This window comes from Apis dorsata, unplaced genomic scaffold, assembly GCF_000469605.1.
Source record: "Apis dorsata unplaced genomic scaffold, Apis dorsata 1.3 scaffold_311, whole genome shotgun sequence".
Classification (NCBI taxonomy): domain Eukaryota; kingdom Metazoa; phylum Arthropoda; class Insecta; order Hymenoptera; family Apidae; genus Apis; species Apis dorsata.
Window position 1 is genome coordinate 517,050 of NW_006263583.1, and position 6,749 is coordinate 523,798.

A 6,749-nucleotide genomic window follows, 5' to 3' on the forward strand; every position below is an offset into this window, starting at 1 on the left:
CAGATATAAAAAATTCTAAATGAATTATTAGTGTTCTAATTGAATTTAAATTCTAATGAAAATATATTAAAATTACATATTAAATTTATATTTTTTCATAATCTAAAATAAAATTTTAAAAGAATATTTATTTTTTTTTTTAGAAGATTTACAAATAAAATAATATTTGTTTTTTATTCTTTTGTTTTTCTTGTATATGTATATAAAAAGAAAAAATGAATATAGAAAAGATTTTCTTGATTTTTGTTTTTTTTTTTAATATTATGAAAATAGATGAATTTATAATTATTCATTGTATTTACTGTATTATTATACATATTATTATATTTATACTGTATTTCAATAAATTATCGAATCATATAATTATAATAGTTTTCAATGATATATTAGTGTACTATGAAAATTTTAGATATATCTTAAATTTTTGCATATAAATTAGAGAAAAATATCATAATAAATATTATTACTTTCAAATTTTTCAATATTTTATTTTTGCTTTGAGAAAAAATGAAAAGAAAAATATTTCTTTGAAAATTAGTTACATAGGTTATATTATATAGTTATATTATATAGTTATATAGTTCCAAAAATATTAGAATTTTGTATTCGATCATGTAGCGTATGCTACTGTCACGGCTCGCCTGCGATAGACTACGCGCTCTGTGATTGATCAATATTTTTTATTAATAACTCGCTAAGCCATAACGAATGTAAAATTTCTTTTTACAAAAGAAAATAAAGTTAAAATTCTTCAAGAATCTTCAATTTATTTGAAATATTCATTCAAATATTTTTGGGATACCATGTATTATATATATTCTTTCGTGAATGAAAAAATAATCTATGAAATTTTTTTTTTAAATTCGTATACTATTTTAAAAATTAATTTGCATATCTATTATATAATAAAAAAATTGCTTTTGTGATATAATAAATAAATATATAATTTCAATAAAACTTCAATTAATTGAATAAAACTAATACAATATTACAAAAATAATTGTAATAATATATAATATATATAATATATATAATAATAATTATAATAATCTCTAAATTTCTCTTTACAAATAATTTTAGAAATTACAAATTAAAAACTTTTTTATAAAATTTTATATTTCTGGTATTAAAATATTATAAAAATGATATTATATTTTTTGAATTTTTATAATTTATTTGCTTATTTTTTTTAATCTAATCTAATTTTTTTAATTTTCTTTTTAATTTATTTTATTTTTTAATTTAAATCTAATAAAAATTTTTATAAAAAAAATATCATATTGATAAAGAATTTCAAAAAATTGTTGTTTTATCTCATTGAAATTTTATTATTTGAAATCCTTTTATATTTATAAATGAATATTTTTTATTTCAAAATATATTTTATCGTAAATTTAAGAACGAATCTAATCTTAAACTCAACGAAAAAAACAAATTTTTTTTTTTCTTCTTTCTTTCCAATGATTCCAAGAATTCCGACTTGCCAATAACCTGACTTTAAAACAACTAAAATATTTTCAAGGAATTCCAGTTCATTTTTAAATTTCTAAAAGTATAAGGAAAATAAATTTTTCATTTTATAAAAAAAATTATGAAATTTAAATTCCTAAATTTGAAAGATAAATGATTTGAAATTTAATATTTATATTATAAATTGTTATATTTATTTAAATTTTCAAATCTGAAATTTAAATTTCGAATTAAATTTTAAATTTTGAATTTCAAATTTGCAATCTAAAATCTAAAATCTAAAATCTAAAATCTAAAATCTAAAATCTAAAATCTAAAATCTAANTTTAAATTTGAATTTTGAAGTTTAAATTCTGAATTTTGAATTATGATTTCTGAATTCTGAGAAACAATTTTTAATTTTAAATTTAAAATCTGAAGTTTGCAATCTAATACTTTGAATTATAAGTTTTGAATTCCAAACTTTCTATTCTGTATTCTATAATTTAATAGAATATATGAAATAGTTAGAAAATTTAACCATCAATTTTAGAATTTACAATAAGTCCAATAAGTATTCTATTGAAATTTATTTTTTATATTATAAACAATTTTATTTTATATTAAATAAAAAGAATATGTAAAATATGATATAAATTTATTCATTCTACCGGTGTTTTCGCTTTATCTTTACGATAAAGTGAAAAATTAAATTTCGTATATAATAATAATAAAATAATAATAATAAAATAAATTCAATTTCTTAAAAAATAACATTTCAACATTTTTGCATATCAATTTATATTTATTTTAATTTCAAAAAATCATCCCTTAAATTTTCCACTTAATTCCAATGATATAATAATTCAGATAAATTGCAACAGCAATAGTCAACTTTTTATTACTTGATACAGATGGTACATGTTCTTACAAAAAAAAATCTCGATCCGCAAATACGCAGCAAACCAGTATTTTTAATAGCTATGGTTCGCAATATTCCCCACTGCGAACTGGTCTGCCCGTTCCTTCGGCAGTGAACACGACTCAAGGTATTGCACAAGCATTTGATTCTTTCTTCTGTAGCCAGCCAAGTCAGTTCTCAGTGATACTTCGGCCAGGCCACTTCACCACCTGATTCATATTTCTCGACCGGTGTATAATTTATGTCATTAATGACGGTTTGAATCTTAGATTAATTATAAAATTTCAAAAAAGTGAAACAATTAGAAATCATTTGTTTTTTATTTCGTGTGAAGAAACAGTAGATTAAAGAAAAGCTATCAGTTTCTGAGAACATTGTTTTGAATAAAATAATAGAGTTTTATAATAAAAGAAGAGTTTGTCAGGTTGGTCTGAGTTAGTTTATTTTGATAAAGTGATTAAAAAAAAATGTCGGACTAATAGTGAAATTTGATCGATGATTATGGAATTAGTGATGAATAATCGAACCGCAAAGTCTAATTGACTGAAAGAAATTTGATTTAATTATTGCTTGCTAAGAAAGAAACTTATATTTGACGTTGCTGGAGTCCGTGTCACAGGTTAGTGATTGCATGCTTAGACCAAAAAGTGAAAATAAGAGAAGATGACTTAATGATGATAAAGTGAAAAATGATAAGAAAAAAAATTGATGTTATTATGGTTATTGCAGACATCCGAAAATTATTATAAATAAATAGAATTATAATATTGGAATTACAATTTTAAAAATAATATTAATTTTTGAAAAATTTTTAACGTATTGATGTATTTAAATTAAAAAAAATAAAAAAATTTTTTAATAAGCATTGGATATCAAATTAAATATTATAGGAATTTAAAAAATGGAAATAATATTTTCCAAAACTGATTAAAATTTTTGTAAATAATTTATAAATAATTATTTTTTTAATATAATTATTATGAATATATTATACATTATATATATTATACATTATTAATATTATTATTATATATTATTAATATATTATATATATTATACATTATTTAAATTATATATATAATAAATTGTTAAATTGACTATTAATGTAAATAAAATGTGAATATTTGTACAAAATTTGAGTAAAAATTTAAAGAATGCATATGGCATGCAAAAAAAACAATAAAATATCCAAAATATTATATGTATTATAATATTTAAGAAATAAAGCGAATTTCTATTTAAATCTCATTTATTTAATTACATTCATTAAAATGTGATTTTTCATAAAAATTTATAATCTAATTATATGACTTACAACTTATGAGAAAATAATTTTTTTTATATGCTTTCTCTAAATTATAAACAATGACAAATTGAAATATTTAATTATTTATTTTATCATTAATAATTGATAATTATGATAATAATTACACGGTTCACATTGCACTTTGTAAAAAAAAGAATAACTATAAGTGTTTTTTACGATTCGCTACATTATTTTATGCAAAAAAGTGGAACTTTCATCCGAAATTTTATATCTGAATTTGCATTTTTATTTCGATGAATCGCATGAAAAATTATGCGAATATGCCATTATTACTCTATAGTCTGTATATATATAATATAACTAATCAATAAAAATTTATGGTATAATAATCATAAATTTGATTCAAATCTTCGAAATATAATTATATTGAAAATCTTATTAATAATATAGGAAAAAGATCATGAAAACATTTAAAATTCCTTAAAAGAAACAATAAATATTTTAATTTTAGAAAAAAATGAAAAATTAAACGAAATAATTAAAAGAATAAATATCAATATATATTTACAAACAATTTCTAATAATTTTATATCTCTTAAAAGTCTTCTTAAAATAATCTCTTCAAAAATTATTAAAAGTACATACGTATAATATAATTTTTATTTCATATTCATGGATGATACATAAATGATTTAATAATAAAATAAAGTAAAATAAATAATTTAAATATAATTTATATATATATATATATATAATTGTATGTTATATATTAATATAATTTACACACATTATATACATATTACACAATGTCATATATATATATATATATTATAAATATTTGAACTTAATAAAAATTTTAAAATAATTAATATATCGAATTTGGAAGAATAATTTGAATAAGAAAAATTTAAATAATCAAGTGGCAATTATTTTAGAAGAATTTTTCTTATAATTTCAATAATTCAAAATATAATATCAATAGAAAAAAATATTCATGTACGTTATTCGCTTACGTACATGTTCATGTAATAAAATATTATATAGTTTTTGCCAATATTTAATTTTGTTTTCTTTTCTTTTTTCTTCAATTTCTTAATTAGAATTTTAATTAGAATTAGTAATTAGTAAAAACTTTTCTGAATATTTAATATTTATATTAAGTTTTTTATTAATATTTAATATTACAATTAATGCAAATCTCAATGATATATATTAAAATGTAAAAACATCAATCAATATTAATATCATATTATTATCATTTAATTTTAATATTATATTTTTCATTTTTTTATTTTTATTATTTATTACCAAAATCAGAATTTTTAAAAGAAATTTACAAAAAAAATACATATTTCGTTGTATTAATTATTATAATTAAAAATTTTTAATTCAGTTTTAATATTTCAGTTTTAAAATTGATTCACATTCATACATATTCACGCAAGAATGTCATGCATACTTAAAAATTTTGTTATTAAAGATATTTCTAATAATATACAATCATATATATATATATACTGTAATATATAACATATTGAAATATAAATTTTATATAATGATATAATGATATTTTTAAATAAAATATAGTTCACAATTGATTTTTATTCACAAAACTTCAATATTAATAATTTACATAACAGTATCTTAGCAATTTAAATTATAATGATTGCAATAAATAATTGCGATTTAAATTATTATAAAAAACAGAAATAAACAGAAGTGATTATTTAATAACAATGATGTAATTATGAATGTAAATGTTAATATAAATGTGATGTAATGATATGAATAAAATTTATTTTGTAAAAATGATGATTTTATAAGAAACATATGTATAAAGGACAATGCAGAAAAAAATATATTTAATGATTATTTCTTTTATTAAAATTTTAATAAATATTATAATGAATAATAAATTAAAAAATAAATAATAAATAAATAAATAAATAAATAAATATTATGTATAATATTTATAATTGTATAAAAATTATTGCATATAATTAATATTAAATGTTAATTGGCGAAAATAAAATTCATTGTGATTCATTAATTGTAATTATATTATCTTTTTTCAACTTGGACTTAATATAATAATTAAAATAAAATTATACTATTGTTTAATGATTAGTAATCATTAATAATTAAAAAAAATAATCATGATTATTATCAAAAATCATAATTAATTCACTAATCATTAGTCATGAAATGATTACATTTTTGAATATTACTGATTATATACAATAATTTTTTAATATATATTTATTAAAAAATACATATTATAATTTAAAATATTTATTAAACAATTTTTAATATTTATTAAATATTTATTATTCACATAATTTATATCAATATTTTAGAATATAAAACAAATTATTTAAATATATATATTCGTAATTTTTGTTTCTATTGTAAATTATGATATTTCATCATTTTCAATAGATATTTCATATAAAAAACTTTAAAAATCCAATGAACTTTAAATCCAAGAAATAAGATGATTACGCAATATAAATCTTTTACATCCAATTCATTTATTTATTTTCCAATTATTTAAAATTTTTTTATATTTTATAAACAAAGACAAATATTTGCATATAATATTTACACATATTTATATACATTATTTCATTTTTTTTTTAGATTCATGATTGATATAGAATTAACAAATTACGGGATATTCTGTAGAATTTTCAATTTAAATTGTATCTGATAATTTATTTTATTATTTATTATTTTTATAATTTTTTAATATAATTATAGTATTTATTATTATAATATATGAGAATAATCTCTTGACAGAATAGTAATTGCATATTATACATGCAAAAAAAAATATTTTCTATGAATAAATATTGATAAAAAAAATACAAGTTAAATGTATACACATATATGTACATGTATATTTTTGCATGATCTCAAAATTTAATTAATAATAGATAAATAATAAAATAAAAAACATTCTTTGCACAAAGTACTAAGAAATTAAAATCATATTTTCTTTATTATTTTTTTTATTTTTAAAAAAAATTATATTTACACTATTAATATATAATATATCATTAATAATTAATAATTATAATAATTAATTATTATAATTATATTATAATTATT

The 6,749-nt window shown here is 16.6% G+C and overlaps 1 protein-coding gene across 1 annotated transcript in view; it reads left to right on the top strand.

The window, feature by feature from the left end:
• The first annotated feature begins 2,514 nt into the window (after positions 1-2,514).
• LOC102674302 (ABC transporter G family member 20-like) overlaps positions 2,515-6,749 on the top strand; it is a 24,251-nt gene continuing 20,016 nt past the window's right edge. Inside the window, exon 1 of the mRNA XM_006617522.2 lies at positions 2,515-2,990. The gene's annotated coding sequence lies outside the window, so the exon portion shown is untranslated. The remainder of the gene's footprint in view (positions 2,991-6,749) is intronic.